This window comes from Thermobia domestica, chromosome 18, assembly GCF_964235325.1.
Source record: "Thermobia domestica chromosome 18, izTheDome1.hap1.1, whole genome shotgun sequence".
NCBI classification, from domain to species: domain Eukaryota; kingdom Metazoa; phylum Arthropoda; class Insecta; order Zygentoma; family Lepismatidae; genus Thermobia; species Thermobia domestica.
The window spans coordinates 56716600-56736297 of NC_137471.1; positions in this window are offsets into that span (position 1 = coordinate 56716600).

The following is a 19698-nucleotide window of genomic DNA, read 5'->3' on the forward strand; positions in this document are numbered from 1 at the left end:
GAAATGCTGAGAATATCTTTAATGCACATAAATCAATTTGGTTGTATATACATGAATGCCCGTTATGACTCCTTTAAAAAAAAATCATGTGACTACTACCATTTATTTTCGTTTAGGCAAGTGCCTACACTTCATTGTCCGGCAACCATAGCTAACAAATTCCTCATTAATCGGAAATGAAAATACTGTACGAGTAACATTTTGTAGATAATTGAATTTAGGCAACTTTGTCATGTGAAAGCTGCTTTGGAGACATTTCCGTAGTATTGTATGCAAGCGTTGAAGAACATATGCATATTTATGATACGCACCACATGAGTTGTATGATACAAGTCAAAGATTACAGAAAGAGTTAGTGGACAGAAGAGTCGATAAAAAACGGTATAGCCTTAAGAAAAGCCCAGATATGGTCAGCAATTCAATCAGAAACCCTCCATGCCGCTCTACTTAAGCAACTATGCACCTGTTTGTTATATGCGCTTGCTGTCGAATCAATGTTGTAACAAGGAACTGATTTACACTTCTTGACACCAACTGGCATTCTGTACATCATATTCAAAAGATTAGTTCATACCTTGGGAACTCTAAAATGATGCAGTGCTCATGATTAGGGTTTTGAGACGCAGAAGAGCAAAGGAAGTTTGATGAAGTAGGCTTCTCCTTTTGCTAAAGTTCTTGAAAGAAGACAAGCACCCAGCAATACACACACAGAGAGAGTTTAAGACATAGAGGGCGTGGTAGCAGCAGTAACTGCAAAAGATATTACCATATACACCAGCAATATGAGAAGGTAAAAGAGGTAAAGCTACGACGGAAGCAAGCGAACTGTTTTTGGTCTTTTCCTTATGATCTTGTGCGCTATGCTCTTTCAGATGAAACAGCAAGACACAGAGAAGAAGAAGAATGAAGAGAAGAAAAGGATTGGGAAGGATTTGTCTGTGTGGAAATTGAACAAAGAAAGAAAGAGGAAAAAAAAGAACAATTCTCTCGTTTGCTCTCATAATATTGAGAAACCCCCGTTTGATACACAATTCTCGTACAGCTGATTCTACGATATAATACGGAATGCTTCACTTACCACAAGACGCTTCGTTCGTTCGTGTTCGCTTCAAAAGGCAAACGATGAAAGCGGATTACGTTAATGAAACAAGAGCGAAAAAGTAAAAATCAAGCAAGAAAGAAATTCGTTATATATATATATATATATATATATATATATATATATATATCGGGATTAGATACGCAAGGCAAAATTTTGTATTGTGCTTTGTGAGTGTATGCACACTTGAAACAATCTTTTGAACAGATATATAAATGTGCGTATGTGCGTTAATAAAATTAACTCTCAGGGGTGTAGCCAGCAGGTTTATCTAGGACGGGCTCGTCGTCTTTAAGGAGGGCAGCTACAATGTACAAAGTCATTTTTTAAAAAAAAAAAAAAGTTACAGCTAGTGATTTTGAGGCCTGACAAAAGCCGGAAACTTTTGGTTTCCATCCGGAAAACTAAAAACACTGTTTTTAGTCTTTCTTTATAAATATTATGTACCAGGTCAAGAACTACTGCCCCAGACCAAACTTTGTGCATAACTATTTTAATTTGCCCTTGTACACAGAACCTAAGACTGATTTTCTTTGAAACTCTACTTTCTTTAAGATTTCTTTAAGATTTCCTGACAAAAATATTTGTTTATTATTCAAGAATAACAAACACTATAATTATTTTATTAACAGCTATATATCTTAATTTTTAATTTCTTTCGGCATGGATTACTGAAAAACCACTGCTGGCAAACAACAGAAGCTTCTGCATGTCAAAGGAATTTGATACATCCCTGTTTTAAAAGTAACTTCAGTAGTCACGTTTCCGTTCACGATACAAATTCTCACATTGGCATAGATGGACAATTATTTTAAAATAGGCCTATATAAAATATTTTCATGCTCCATATTGGACATGATCCGCACAGGAGCACTAGATCAATCGATTGTAACAAACGTGGTAGCAAGCTGTGCATTTGGTCATTCCTTACACAGACGAGATACCATACTATTTTTCGATTGGTAAGGATCGGTAAATACTTTACCGTATTATTAATTATATGTAAATTTTGTTATTTTTAAGTGGCTGAAGCGATGTAATCTTACGATGATGTTTTGAAAGCTGGTCATTTGCGGATTCAGGAAATAATTGGGGGGGAGGGCTGGCCCCGATAGGCCGTTCGAGTAGCTACAGCCCTGTTAACTCTTAAAGTTAATACATATTAGTTGTTGTACCGGAGCCTTCGGCTCGTCTATTCGTTTATTATATATTAAAATCACGCTTAATTAACCCTTACGCAGGTGCGTTGGGGTATAACGTACCCCACTGTTAGCCTTTACAATGTAGGAACATTATTTGTTTAGGATTTCAGTTGCTATTCGAAGCATTTGTCCACTGTTTTTTGACAAGTGAGCTGATGGAGTGGAATGTGTTTTCATACGCGTTTGACTGGAAAATACGTACTCTTTGTTTATTTCAAGTGAACGTGAATTGGGGTCATAATGACATTACAGGAAAATTTCATAGATTCTAAAATTACAAGAAATTCAATGTAGTTGGCAATTCTCGGTTTATTAACATCATTAGAGAAATTGAAGAGCTTCTTTCCAAATACCACTTAAGTCAGTTTTTCTCAATTTTAAACTTTTTATATTATTATGATATTGTGAGTGAGATGCACATATTAATCTTGAATAAACTGCAAAACTCACTCAAGTCTCACTGGTGTAATGGCTCAAAAACTACGTTTTTTTTTTTTTTTTTTTTTTTTTTTTTTGCAAAGTCCACCTTAGTCATTGGTGTTTTGGTGTTTCCTGTAAATTTTTAAAATATGACTTAAGTGGTATTTAGAAAGGAGTTCTTCAATTAATAATTAAGTAATGTGATATGTATTACAACACTAGTATGCATCAATATAATATTAAAATGGTGCTGCATTAGAAAAATTCCTCATAATATATATAAAAGGTGGGTAAATTCCATTTAGTTGTTAATTCTAAGTATAATATTAATTATCATAATTTATATATGATACTACGACTGATTATGATTCATACCATGACTGCATTAGTAGTTCGTAAACGATTGTCAGCATGTTATTGCTAACATATACGAAAATAAACATATAGAGGACCACTGGGTCCGGACACCCCGCTCCGAAAAAAAAAAAACTTCCTAACTCAACATAAATTTGTACACTTTCTCAATAAAACTATATTTAACACGGAAATGATTGATGTAGCATGAAAATTTGTTCTTACACTTCATCTGTAGTCTTTCTCTTATAAGAACAACATAGTGCTATCATACTTTTTTGAAAATATGCTGGAAGTGTTACAATTACTTATTGCCTTTTCGGGTGCAGAATAATACTCGTTCAATACTACATAGACGTAGTGGCTTGTAGCATTGGACCTCCCCCCCCCTCAAAGCTGGCAGCCTTCTAACAAAAAAAAAAAATCTGGGTGCGCGCTTAAAGCAACAAAAAGACTAAAAGAAGGAGTCTATCGAAAGATGTTTAGCTTGCTGGTTACTAAGAGGTTGAGTAAATTTACGTAGTAAGTAGGATTTATTCATTAGCCATCGGTGAGTTCAATTTCTTTAGATTATTAAGTCTCATCATTGATTGAAGTTGCATCTGTTAAAATAATTATATATATATATATATGAGCTGGATTTGGTATAGTATATCTCGGCAAAGAAATTCGAATACACATGATGATCTATCCTCTGCTAGCGGGATCATGAACCCGTAGCAAAATCCATTCTTAAATTTTCATCTCAATTACTAGAATTTAGAAAGTATAAAAGAGTTGTTAAGTTAGTATAGGTAGCGATGATATCTTACGGCCATAATCATAAATGGCTTTTAGCGATAAGAACAGAAAGTTGTGCAAATGTGCAAAGAGAGGGGTCCATTTAATCCAGAACTTAACCTATATCTGCTTACCCCCGGTCCACCTTCCTACTAGCCAGTAGGTAAATGCAATGAATATGCAAACACTCTACTTGGGACCTAATTATGCATTATCCAGACTTCCATTACTCGTATCAGAGCGGTAGAGTTAAGTTCTCCCTTCCGTTCTGGTCCTGACCGCCGCACCCTTTGGAAAACGGTTTTGTTTGCCCTGTGACGACAACATGACTGCTCAGGCAAACAATTATAACTGTGGAGGCTGCTTCGTTCGTTGTATGTATAATGCTCCATTGGTAATTGTATCACGTAACGGATTCTCTCTCTCTCTCTCTCTTTCTGTAGTTTTTAGTTCCCCTTCTCTCCCCCTCCCCTTTAGTACAGTACCGTTAAAGCTAGGGAGGCATCACCAATTGGCCACAAAGACTACTCAACTCTCTAACAGGAAACGCAATAGAGGGAATCTGATACAGGGGGCACAGGATACAGCAATTGCCCGTGTTTCTTTTTTTATTATTTACCCTAACAATACAATACAATTCTCTCTCTCTCTCTCGCCCGATTCATTGGATTGTTATTTCAAACGATGCTCACGTACGTACAATAGCCAGAGACAAAAAAGATATAAATAGTAAATGAAATAAGCCGAAAAATAAATATCACACATTTATGGTAGTGGCAGACAAAGACCGCCTGTCAAATTTGTTTTCGGGGAAATCATTGTTTTTAAAAAGGGAAAAGAAAGAAATTAACATTGGAGTATACGATGGCTGGGTAGTAAAACGCTCACTTTTAATGCAAAGGATCTTGGTTTAATCCCAGGTTATGTAGGTTTATGGTGGACAACAGTGTATCTGTGGTTTTCCTGAACCTCTCCCGTCTCCTCTTACTGCATTCTAGAAATGTCAGGTGACATGCAGTGTTAAAAGTTCTTCCTGGGTTATCACCTGAATTTTGTGGAAGTTTAACAAACCTTTTGCGTTCGAGCGTAATGCTTGATTCAACTTACTAGTGGGAACCCATAATTGAACACCTAATTTAAGAAAAGTCTATGATGATATTTCTTCTATCATGAGATATCCTGAAAATATAGGATCAAATACCTGGTAGTTGAATACGCCAGATTTTATCCATAAAACTTCTGATATGTTCATAGATGTATTTCTGAGTACAGAAAATATACCGACAAAAATCCGTTATCCGGACAGCGGAATATTGTACAAATATACGGAATTCATATGTTTACTACGGAAATTTGTATGGAGCATACGTTATCTATATGCTACATAGGTAACGAGTTTTTGTCGCTCAGATGTTACATCATTCCGCTACAGGATATCTGACATATAACAGTCTTCCGTATATTACATACGTCAGCAATATGTTTTATACGTCGATCTATATTGAGTTTCTTTCTTTCATACGGAAATTGCGTACAGATGGAACACTTATACGTAAAGTATTATGAAATATACGTTTTCAGTCATACGTTTTCTTCAAGGTGTTACATATAGTCATACATTACGTCCAAAAACTACAGGATTTACGCATGTAAACTACATTGTTATGTATGTCACATACATTTTTCTCTGTGTATCCTGAAATCTTACAGTGCAAATATCTGGCATTTCGGAAAGCCATATTTTCGCCTGAAAAAATCTGTTTTTAGTTTCTTCCTCTGAAACATTTTAAAAATTTACAGTGAAAATATCCAGAAATTCGAAAAGCTTATTTTTCACTATAAAAACTCCGAAATTTTCATAGATGTATTTTCTGGTATAGGAAATATTCTGAAAATTTACAATGAAGATATCCTGAAATTTTAAACGCATACTTTTCACCGTAAAAATCCCGATATTTTCATAGATGTATTCTTTGGGTATAGGAGATATCCTGAAAGTTTACAGTGAAAATATCTGGGAATTCGAGAAGCCTGCTTTTCACCGTAAAGATAACGATATTTCCATAGATATATATTTTAGATATAGGAAATAATTGGAAAATTTACGATGAAAATATTTGGAAATTCAGAAAGCCTATTTTTCACAGTAAAGATCCCAAAAATTTGCAGTGAAACTACACTGGATATATGTGACATCGGATGGTAGGAGCTGGAATTGGTTAGTAGAAAAAAAAAGAAAGAAAAAGAAAATTCCGGAAAGAAGAAATAGGCTAAATTATGATACAAGGAATCACACTATTCGACATGGAAGGAATAACAGAGGGGGAAAATACCCTAAGAAAGTCTGTGATTGACCAGGAAAGAACAAGTAGCGGGTCACGTACACCACGTGAAGAAGTTTGGTTAATATGGTTTGATATTTTCTCAATTGGTATTGAAACCGAAAGTGGTAGTAGATTTCTACTACTTCCAGCTTTAGTAGAGAGACCAGAGCGGAGATGGAATAAATTCTTGGGACGCTTAATCTATTGCACAAAACTATTTCTAGCTATATATTACTATTTATATTCTATAGCAATCAAGGTTAAAACCGGAAGTGGTCGATTTATGTCACTTCCGGTTTTATAGAGGTTTAGGATATAAAATGGTACTTATTCTTAGAATGCTGAATCGATTTTAGAAAACGCTTCTTATTATCTCTTATCGTTTTTGCTCTATGTAAATCGATATTGAAATCGGAAGTGGTATTGGATTTCTATCACTTCCGGTTTTCGTAGAGAGTTGAGGTCTATTCTCAATTGAAATGAAATGCATTCTTGGAATGCTTACTCGATTACAGGAAATCGCTTCTCGTTATATGTTACCATTTTTGTTCTATAGTGAGCAACGTTAAAACCGGAAATGGTTTATTTCTATTTATTTCTACTAGTTCCGGTTACAATATCTCTTCCATCAGCGAGCTTGATTATTAACTTTTGATCCTTGACATCCTGGCCAAAATTGATGGTGATCCCATCATGTAGTTCTTGAGATTTTTCTTTTCCGGATGGACTCACCGAAACATGGACCGACAGGGTAAACGTATAAAACAATTTTGGTTAATAAACCACACTCATTAAAACTATTAGGAAACGAAAACTCTTGCCTAGGATAAAGTAGAATGGAAAGTTGTATTAAACCAATCGTGATATTCCTGACTGAAGAAGAAAATGAAAAGCCGCATTAAACCAATTGAGATATTCTTGATTCAAGAAGCGAATGGGAGACCACATTAAACCAATCGCGATATTCCTGACTGAAGAAGAAAATGAAAAGCCGCATTAAACCAATCGAGATATTCTTGATTCAAGAAGAGAATGGGAAACCACATTAAACCAATCAAGATATTCCTGACTCACGAAGAAAATGGAAAGCCGCATTAAACCAATAGAGATATTCTTGATTCAAGAAGAGAATGGGAGACCACATTAAACCAATCGAGATATTCCTGACTCACGAAGAAAATGGAAAGCCGCATTAAACCAATCACGATATTCCAAACTCAAGAAGAGAATGGAAAGCCGCATTAAACCAATCGAGATTTTCTGACTCAAGATGAAAATGGGAAGCCGCATTAAAGCAATCGAGTTATTCCTGACTCAAAAAGTGTACAGAAAACTGCATAAACCAATCGAGATATTCCTGACTCAAGAAGAACTTAACACCCAAAAACATTTTCTGGCTTAAGATATACTGTATAAGCAAAGAACTTTAAATTATTGCCAAAAGTTGAATTCCTTAAAAAAAATCTAATGTATCTCTTAAAGAAAACTCACATATTAGGTACTTAACGCTCGCCAATAATACCTCAGTAAGGAACAAAGGTTCCTGAAACTCATGAGATTGGCGTTCATAAATTCAAAGGTTACGCTCACTCAACCTCAACCTCACGAAGTGATCGTGACGTCAAATTATGATGTGAGCGTGAGGTCGAGTGAGTGTAGTGTCAAGACTGGTGATGTAAGCGTAAGATTGAATGAGCACAAGGTCAGAGACTGGTGATGTGATCGTCAGATTGGCTGACCATTATGTTGGATTGATGGCCTGAGAATGAGGTTGAATGACGTTAAATCAAAAGTGAGCACTTTTGGTAAAGAACAGTAAATAAAACTTAGTGAAATTACTTCCTTAAAATAAACTTTTATTAAAAAGTACCGAGGGGAAAATGAACTGGTTTAAGTTATTGTTTCGCAATCGAGAGTTCCCGGGTTTGATTTCTGTGGCTAGCCATGCTGATTGAGATTCCACCTCAGTTTCACCAGGCAAATACTGGGCTGGTACCTTGAAATATAGATCATGATCAATTTACTTCCAGTTTCTACTTCGTTGTTATCCCATTATTTCTTCTCGGTCTTTTAATTACTATTCCAGTATGAATAAGCCAGACAAACTGTATCAGTAAATTCTAAGTTTTCTATTAAATTGACCTCACAGGCTGTATCAGGAAGTATGAGCAAATTCTTTCCAGTTTTCTTATTAATTGTTTCTACATAAATTGATCATACGGGTATCAGGAAGTATGAGCAAATTCTTTCTAGTTTTCTTATTAATTGTTTCTACATAAATTGACCATACGGGTATCAGGAAGTATGAGCAAATTCTTTCTAGTTTTCTTATTAATAGTTTCTACATAAATTGATGATATGGGCTGTATCAGGAAGTGTCGGCAAATTCTTCTAAGTTTTTTTATTAAATTGACCTAACAGGCTGTATCAGGAAGTATGAGCAAATTCTTTCCAGTTTTCTTATTAATTGTTTCTACATAAATTGATCATACGGGTATCAGGAAGTATGAGCAAATTCTTTCCAGTTTTCTTATTAATTGTTTCTACATAAATTGATCATACGGGTATCAGGAAGTATGAGCAAATTCTTTCCAGTTTTCTTATTAATTGTTTCTACATAAATTGATCATACGGGTATCAGGAAGTATGAGCAAATTCTTTCCAGTTTTCTTATTAATTGTTTCTACATAAATTGATCATACGGGTATCAGGAAGTATGAGCAAATTCTTTCCAGTTTTCTTATTAATAGTTTCTACATAAATTGACCATACAGGTATCAGGAAGTATGAGCAAATTCTTTCCAGTTTTCTTATTAATTGTTTCTACATAAATTGATCATACGGGTATCAGGAAGTATGAGCAAATTCTTTCCAGTTTTCTTATTAATTGTTTCTACATAAATTGATCATACGGGTATCAGGAAGTATGAGCAAATTCTTTCCAGTTTTCTTATTAATTGTTTCTACATAAATTGACCATACAGGTATCAGGAAGTATGAGCAAATTCTTTCCAGTTTTCTTATTAATTGTTTCTACATAAATTGATCATACGGGTATCAGGAAGTATGAGCAAATTCTTTCCAGTTTTCTTATTAATTGTTTCTACATAAATTGATGATATGGGCTGTATCAGGAAGTGTCGGCAAATTCTTCTAAGTTTTTTTATTAAATTGACCTAACAGGCTGTATCAGGAAGTATGAGCAAATTCTTTCCAGTTTTCTTATTAATTGTTTCTACATAAATTGATCATACGGGTATCAGGAAGTATGAGCAAATTCTTTCCAGTTTTCTTATTAATTGTTTCTACATAAATTGATCATACGGGTATCAGGAAGTATGAGCAAATTCTTTCCAGTTTTCTTATTAATTGTTTCTACATAAATTGATCATACGGGTATCAGGAAGTATGAGCAAATTCTTTCCAGTTTTCTTATTAATTGTTTCTACATAAATTGATCATACGGGTATCAGGAAGTATGAGCAAATTCTTTCCAGTTTTCTTATTAATAGTTTCTACATAAATTGACCATACAGGTATCAGGAAGTATGAGCAAATTCTTTCCAGTTTTCTTATTAATTGTTTCTACATAAATTGATCATACGGGTATCAGGAAGTATGAGCAAATTCTTTCCAGTTTTCTTATTAATTGTTTCTACATAAATTGATCATACGGGTATCAGGAAGTATGAGCAAATTCTTTCCAGTTTTCTTATTAATTGTTTCTACATAAATTGACCATACAGGTATCAGGAAGTATGAGCAAATTCTTTCCAGTTTTCTTATTAATTGTTTCTACATAAATTGACCATACAGGTATCAGGAAGTATGAGCAAATTCTTTCCAGTTTTCTTATTAATTGTTTCTACATAAATTGATCATACGGGTATCAGGAAGTATGAGCAAATTCTTTCCAGTTTTCTTATTAATTGTTTCTACATAAATTGATCATACGGGTATCAGGAAGTATGAGCAAATTCTTTCCAGTTTTCTTATTAATTGTTTCTACATAAATTGACCATACAGGTATCAGGAAGTATGAGCAAATTCTTTCCAGTTTTCTTATTAATAGTTTCTACATAAATTGACCATACAGGTATCAGGAAGTATGAGCAAATTCTTTCCAGTTTTCTTATTAATAGTTTCTACATAAATTGATCATACGGGTATCAGGAAGTATGAGCAAATTCTTTCCAGTTTTCTTATTAATTGTTTCTACATAAATTGATCATACGGGTATCAGGAAGTATGAGCAAATTCTTTCCAGTTTTCTTATTAATAGTTTCTACATAAATTGACCATACAGGTATCAGGAAGTATGAGCAAATTCTTTCCAGTTTTCTTATTAATTGTTTCTACATAAATTGATCATACGGGTATCAGGAAGTATGAGCAAATTCTTTCCAGTTTTCTTATTAATTGTTTCTACATAAATTGATCATACGGGTATCAGGAAGTATGAGCAAATTCTTTCCAGTTTTCTTATTAATTGTTTCTACATAAATTGACCATACAGGTATCAGGAAGTATGAGCAAATTCTTTCCAGTTTTCTTATTAATTGTTTCTACATAAATTGATCATACGGGTATCAGGAAGTATGAGCAAATTCTTTCCAGTTTTCTTATTAATTGTTTCTACATAAATTGACCATACAGGTATCAGGAAGTATGAGCAAATTCTTTCCAGTTTTCTTATTAATTGTTTCTACATAAATTGATCATACGGGTATCAGGAAGTATGAGCAAATTCTTTCCAGTTTTCTTATTAATAGTTTCTACATAAATTGACCATACGGGTATCAGGAAGTATGAGCAAATTCTTTCCAGTTTTCTTATTAATTGTTTCTACATAAATTGATCATACGGGTATCAGGAAGTATGAGCAAATTCTTTCTAGTTTTCTTATTAATAGTTTCTACATAAATTGATCATACGGGTATCAGGAAGTATGAGCAAATTCTTTCTAGTTTTCTTATTAATAGTTTCTACATAAATTGACCATATGGGTTTCAGGAAGTATGAGCAAATTCTTTCTAGTTTTCTTATTAATAGTTTCTACATAAATTGATGATATGGGCTGTATCAGGAAGTGTCGGCAAATTCTTCTAAGTTTTTTATTAAATTGACCTCACAGGCTGTATCAGGAAGTGTCAGCAAATTCTTTCCAGTTTTCTTATTAATTGTTCCTACATAAATTGATCATATGGGCTGCATCAGGAAGTGTCAGCAAATTCTTCTAAGTTTTCTATTAAATTGGCCTCTTACAATATAAACTGGTCTCACGGGCTGTATCAGCACGTTAAATAAATATAGTTCTTTTCATACGGTTTTACGGTAAAGTACTTTTACAGTAGATGAATACTTCTTTTGAATACAACAGTATATCTGGATATTTTTTTTAGTATTTCCTCGTATAATAGTACGTCTAGGGTAGAAAAATAAATTAAAATGCTCGGATTAGAGTTCCAACTACATCAAAGGATACACTTTCTTGTATCTTTCAACTATGATAATGCATTTATTTGCATCATTCAAATGCATGTAATTCCATATGGTCAAAGTACTCTCCGTGAAATACTATACAAAGCACCAGCGAGATATCCATCTCTCTCTCTCTCTCTTTTTTTTTTTTAAAAAAAAGAAGGGATATGCCTTAATAGATAATTAATTAATGTGACGTGTGAGATTAATATGAGAAAAATGTAATAATACCTATTGCTTTAATGCAATTCCATTCTCAGCAGAGGACCAAAATAATAGATTTGAGCGTAAAACATGATTTCACGGTTGCCCTCGTAAACTTTACAATTTCGTTATGCACTACTGGAAATTGCAATTAATGTCACCCATCGGCTATGGTTGCATGAACATCGCCCCCGGTATTTACTTTTATTTACTTCTGTTTTTCTCCATCCTTTAAATTCTCAAATTCCATATAAAGAGAGGATATATATTGTAATTAACTCTGCGAACAAATGTGTATTTTCGCTATGTCTTTATAATATGTAATATTACATAATTCTCGAATTATCTCAAAGGGCTCCCTCGTGGCAAGCGATAACATACGCGCCTGTGGTGTGGGAGAGCTGAACTCGATTCCCGGAGGGAGCTCATGTGATTCGGATTTAATAATATAAGCTATAGGTTCATGTCTCATAAAACCTCGCTGTTGTAAGGGACGTTCTCAATAATAATAATAATAATAATAATAATAATAATAATAATAATAATAATAATAATAATAATAATAATAATAATACAGGAGAAAGTATCCGCCTATGCGTCAAGCTATCCTGGAACGTTATACAACTCCACTTAAGAGATTTGTAATGCTGGTTGTATAAATTCAAGGGGCACAAATGTGAATTAATTATAAACGGCAAATGTTCCACTGCATCACTCGAATTCCTAACAGTGAGCATTCACGCTAATAGATGTTTTACGCACTTTTTACGTTTTTTTTTTTTTTTGCCACGTACGCTATCACTTTCCTGCCTGACGCTAATAGATGTGGTTACGAAGTCCTTGAATAATTGCATATGAAGGTTGAGCAGATTGGTGGTCAAATTAAAATAAATTTAATCAAAGTAAACAATTAAAGCTTTTAATTAAACAATAGCGTACAGCAGGCCAAACAGCTTGCCTACAGTATGTTTCGCTGTTAAGGTTGCCAGACACGTTCTGGAAATTCAGAGAGGAATAACTCTACTGTTACTCTGTTGAGAATTTTCTGAATTCTATCGAAAGAGAATCATATCCACACACGTTCAGGAAATCCGCATAGGAATAACTGTGCAGTTAGTTCTCTCCAACTTTCCTGAACGTATGTGTGAGAAAACTGCGCAGTTTTTCCTCTTCTAGTTGAACTGTTTAGACCGATTTGACTGAAGTGAAATTTGATTCTGAGTAACTGTGCAGTTATTCCTTTGCGGATTTTCGGAACATGTATGGCGCTCTGTTGAAGAGAAAATCCTCGCAACGATCCGGCCAGGCTTATACACTTAAAACTGCACAGTTACTCAGAATCGAATTTCGCTTTAGATCAAACCTGAACAATCCTACTACGCGTAGAAGAAGAAGTACACAGTTTCCGCCCATACACATACCTGGAAATTAAGTGAAAAACAACTGTACAGTTATTCCTCTCCGGATTTCCGAAACATGTGTTGCGAACTTTATGAGAAGGCAAGCAACATTAGATATAATCTGTTACTTAACAGTATGTTCTGTTTTAATTTTAGTTTATATAGATAAAAAACTGCGTTCCTGCATTTTTTTTAAAGAACTATAAAATTATTATTGGCAACAAATGACGTTCTTTTTGGCGCCATAAAATTTCGCTTTTTCTGCATCTTCTGGATTGATATAAGTAAGTCTTGTCTTTCGCCAATATTATTGTTAAACAAAAATTAAAGCTAGTCATAATTTTGGGTTATATCTCATCAATCGTATTGTGTGTACTGTAGACTTCCTAGTGTCGTAACGAAATAGTTCATGAAGATATATTTCAATATGGGTTTTATCTTTATTAGTGGCGTCGCTGTTGTGAAGCATCACTTTTTTAGCTTTACAAAAAAACATTTTCTCTACTTTCTCGAAATGAAATGACATGAAATCTTTGAGTTTTACGTCCTACGGTTCTGCCGGCTAGGCTAAAGGAGACAGTGATGATGAGAAACGAATGCAATGGTGGAATGAATAAAGTGGGAGAAAACGAGAGAACCTCGAGAAAACCCACGCACACAGTGTTTGTTCAAAACAAAGTTCACTTGAACCAGGGAACCAGAAGTAAACGCTTTATCACTGATGTACCGTGCTCTTACTTTCTCGAAAACTTCTTAGAATTTATATTCATTCCGATCATTTTGTTCGGCCAGATTAGATCTATCAGTTAGTATACGCCTCATCTCTGGATATTTTCTTTTTAAACATTAATACTACTTGAGAATTCTTCAGCCCATTGATTTATAAGGGGAAATTATTTTTCTTTCTTTTTCTTTTTTCTTTTTTTCTTTCTTTTTTTTTTGTCATGAACTGGCATTTTAACTATGTGAGGACACGGTGGCTCAGTGGTAAAGCGTTTACTTCTTGTGTGGAGTCCCTGGTTCTATTCTCGGCAAAGTAAGTTTATAGTGGACATATATACCACTATACCATATATACCATGGTCGCCAGCTCTAAATTTCTAGTCGCCAATGGGGACCGGAAATTTTGCGCCCTGTATATATATATATATATGTACAGGGCGCAAAATTTCCGGTCCCCATTGGCGACTAAAAATTTAGAGCTGTCGACCAGTGTTCAGTAGCAATGGTTTCTGCCTAAACTTACAGGGCTGCGTAGTTATTGTTTCGCAAGAAAATAATTGTCACTGAGTGAGAGAAAACACGGAATGTGAAGCCTTTACAACGGACACCGAAAGTGAAGTCTTCACAACGTTATAATTCGCCACTCCTTTCTTTAAGAACTTAAGGTCTTTGATCCGAAAAAACTGCAATCGACAACTGGTACTTCAGCGGAAAGAGAGAGAGAGAGAGTTATACAAACGTGAAGTCTTAAGGTAAGATATTTTTTTAACATGTATATGAATTGTACAATTCAAAATTGATTATCCTGAATCTAATTGCCTGGTTTAGAAATTTTATGCTCTGATGCAATCTCTTTCTTTGTTAAACCAAAGGCCGGGGGGGGGGGAGAAAGGAGGCACCTCTCATAAGTATGTGAGAGATACTAGCGACCATCATTTTTGGATTGGCGAGTGTGTCTGACTTTGAAATTTTGTGCCCTATATATACACCCTGTATATATATAGCATATTTTATTGTTATTTTATTGATTTCTTCTTCAAGCCATTTTTGGGCTCTTACACTGAGAAAAAAATGAATATGGCGGACGTAAAAACGTAGGTTAAATGTGTAAATCCTGTAGTTTTTGGACTTAACGTACAGCAAATGTATAACTAAAAAAGTATACTTTATACGTACTTTCCGTATAGTGTTCCGAACAAACGTATTTTCCGTACGAACGAAAGAACTGTATATAGGCGGTCAGGATCTCACATACACATAGACGTATGTAACATATAGCTTACGTATGTAACATAGGTATACGTATGTAATATATGGAAAGCCGTTAGATGTTAGACATCCTGCAAAGGCATGATGTAACATCTAAGGGAATAATGGATAACGCACGCTCCGTACTGATAAGAATTCCGCACATTTGTACAATATAGCGCTGTCCAGATAACGGATTTTTCTCAGTGTACTATTACCATACCAATAATATAGGATTGTTGGGGAAACGGATTCGAAGTGTACTGGATTTCCTCAGATAACAATGAACGCGTTCCCTTTGTCATATTTGCGTGTCAATACGTTCCGCTCGAACAGCCTGCTGAACTGGAAACACATCTTTTCGTTCAACATAGTTCCCTTTATCATTGTGGAATCCAAGTAGCTATTGTGATTGAAAAAAAATCCATCGTTTTAGATTGAAAACCATTAATTTCCAACAATTTTCAAGTCTTTCCTTTTTTTCGTATCTTTTACTCATAATGGAGTTTCCCTATGGCCTCGAACTTTTCATACACTCGGTATATACTATGAGGAATTGAGACATAATGGTTTCACATCGCAAATTATTACCCGAAGGGTAACTTTATGAACTGCAGTGCAGATCATAACAGAAAGTTAGTTAGTAATACATATACAAGGTTATGCTGGTAATATGATGTGTCCCCCGAGGGTTGCTCCGCGTACTGGATGAAGACAATTCCTGTTGGTGACACTAAAGCTACAGTGCTGTTTATGCAGTGACATAGTCACAGGTATGGGAGAAGAAAAATGTGTTACACAGTGGGATAATCTAATGAGGTAGTGTTGATTCGTAAAGACCTGAGAGGAATTGTAAAGGAATTTTGCGGAAAGGAGAGGAAAATTTGAATTGAAAGTTTGATCGAATTAGCTTTGTAAGTGAACGGTCAAGATACTCGCTTAGCAACTGGGAGATTCTGTGGCAGGCTACACCTACTCAAATTTATCCTAAAGGCCTCCTCAGTTGAGTCAAACGAATACCGGAATGGCATCTTTAATACACAAACCTTGATGGAGTTCCTTCCAAAAAAAAATTCTTCCAATTTCCCATGACAATGCTTCTTACATAACATGACACCTTAGCTGTAGGTATGAAAAGTAAATATATCATTTTCCTCACGTAATTTGCTCGTTTTTATACCTTTTTTTGTTACTGAAAACTTGAGGTACGTAACATAAGCTATTTAAAAAAATAAAGGTAGCTTTTTCTGGGTTTTACTCTAGTATGCACTAACTAAGAATCCAGTACATCTGTTAAAATGTTATGGTAATTTTGTAACATAGAACTACTAATCTTTAATTTTATCAATAATTACATTTATAACAATCATAGCGAATGCAAAATAAACAGACCTAGTACTTAGGTTGCCAGACTTTTATAAGTTAAAAAGGAAGGTTTTTACTATTTTTAGATGAGAAAAGGAAGATAACTAATACTCAGAATTTACCTATAAAAGAACACATATATGTTTCCACATAGAACGTAGAATAATTTTAATAGGAAAAAGGTGCAGTTTCATTAAAAAATACAATGCAACACATAAAACACAGTAAAGCATATTACAATTCCCGGTGGGAGTTCATGTCCTTCGGATTCCATGTTAATCTGTAGGCCTTCGTTTCAAATAGCCTCGGTGCTGAACGGGACGCTTAAACTCAAATCCAACTATATATGTACTACACAAATCTTTATTGTCACTTAATTTTATTTTAATGAAGATTTTTGCATCTCTTTACAGTCTCACATCCTTATGTATATAAAAGTCGAAAAATCCTTGCAGGACATATCAAATTTCACAGCAACTTGGGAAATTCAGTTTTTGTTAGTTCACCGTAGCTTGTTCCTGACGTCAGCATATAATGATCAATCGAAACTTCCAGATATGATTAAGATAGTATTGACAGACAAAGACTAAGATGCTAAAAATCCAAATTATCCTTTGAAATAATGTTGGAGTGACGATTAGATAGAAGATAAATCGCAACTGTATTTTCTCTCCCGAATACTCAGTTGCATAGTTAGGTTGCATTACTAACAATGTGTAAGAAATCAGTAACTCTGATTTAGAAAAATACATTTCTTTTCATTTAGAAAAATACATACTAACATTTAAAACGTTTCCAAAGTGTCCATGACAATCATTTCTTTTATTTATTAAAAAAAAACGTCCTGCGGAATCTATATGATATGGACTTAAAGTTTAACTGTAGATACACGCACTACACAAGCTCAAATTTGAAAATCGAATCCGGAACTCCCGCACCAAAATCTCCGAACTCTCATAAGAAATTACTTGGTCTGCACCAGCGATCTCTAAACTATGGCCCACGGGTCCACACCGGCCCGCCATAGTTTATTTTATTAAATTGTAAAATTTACTAAATACATCAACAAAATAATAATCAAATGTGTTTTTTTTTTATACGACCAACTAAGAAACACAATTACTGACGTACATAAACATAATGAAATAGATTATTTTAACTGCACTTAAAGGTATGAGATTTATTCTAAAAACTTACAATAATGATATATACACGTAATTTATATAATGAAATTAATTATTATAATTACGATTAATGATTTGTGTAGCTGTAACTTCCCACTGACAAATGTTTGTGGTTGTGGATCAAGTTTATTAGTGGAAATTATCATCAGCGACTTCAAATGCTCATCAGTTAACTTATATATATATATATATATATATATATATATATATATATATAAATGAGTAGTTCCGAAAGCGGAAAAAATGCAATTCTTGATTAATTCTCTGTCAGGAAGTGGTTTCCCATGTTTTGCTATTGAATAAACCACGCAGAAAATAGCATGAGTTGCTGCTTCTTGTTCAGTATTTTTTTTAGACAACAATTGCTCATATATATATATATATATCAACTCGCTTTTCAAAGATTCATATTTGTCTAACCATATTGTAAATTTGAAGCAATTCTAAGAGTGTTCAGTTTTATAACGTTTCATATTGTATTCTTTGAGGACTACTATTGTTTCATTACATACTGTACATTCCCTTGGTCTTATTACTGGACTCAATCACGAAGTATTGATACCCCCATTCTTCTTTAACTGTTCTGTACTCACTACCTGACTTTTTTCATATTTATACCAATCCACATAATACGTAACGACACGTGACTTCAAATCAAAATAATCCTAATTAATACCTCTACAAGCTGGAGGTCTGAATAATAAAATGTACTGGTTTCATCTACTCACAATTAAACACATTGTGTTTTCACTAAGAAACTATAGTCACAAAACACACTAGTCGCACTGTATTTCACTTTTCAGATCGCACTTGTTGCTCCGTACTCAAAATTTGGCATCTGTACAACTCTCGATTGTATCCCGTATTTATACTACGCGTCCTCGGTGCGTAGAAATATTCGAAAACACTTGAAAGTATTCGAATCTTCCAGACAAACGATCAAGCAGCAGAACTTTCCCAGAACATGCTCTCATTCGGTTACTCGTTACAAGATGGCGCTATACACTTCAACTAACGACAAATAATTTATTTTTTGCGTAATTCCAGGCCGCTCTCCACTAGATGGCACTGACGCTACGGTATGTTATATTATGAGCTAGCTAGGTCTTTCTTGGCTCTTCGGACTTAATGGAGAAATCAGTGTGGCTCTCAGGCTAAAAGTTTGGAGATTCCGTGTCTGCATAATACCTGAAGGCACAATGTAAGTTCATTATAAGATTCCATAACTTGAATGTAGGCTTACTACTGAATGAGGTAAAAGCTTGAACACACTTACACTATTTAATATTTAAATTTATAAACTCAAAACTGGGGAGTGCTCCTTCGTTGCTAAGTGGTTAGCGTACACGCCTTTGGCGTGGAAAACCCGGGTTCGATTCCCGGCGGGAGCTCATGTGGTTCGGATTCCACGTTAATCAGTAGGTCCACGTCTCATATAGCCTCGCTGCTGAAAGGGACGCTAAACTAAAAATCAATCAACTCAAAACTGAGGAGAAAATATCAACATACTTGCTTTCATAATTCACTCTTGTTTTTATCTATCTTTTTTTTCAAGGTTGCTTTCCACGATGTTTTAACACTCTGTCGTACCCGCATTATGTAAAAGCTACTCAATAATGAAAAACACAAGGCGAAGTCACATTTTACTGCAAAAGAGAACATAGCATCCAGGTGAAAACAACGGATGTAGGTTCTATGCTTTTAAAAAGAAAAGCTTTCAACTATTCATCATAAACTCCCCAAGAGACCCGCTATGTAAAAACAGAGCACTACATCAAGCATCAGATGTTTTAAATAACGTTAGAAAAGATTATTAATAAATAAACAAAGTTACAAGTGTCCACGAAGCGAAACTAAAATATGAAATTTCTGAGGTGAATTTTTCATTCACTTTCTCATTAGGCAAAGTCTGTA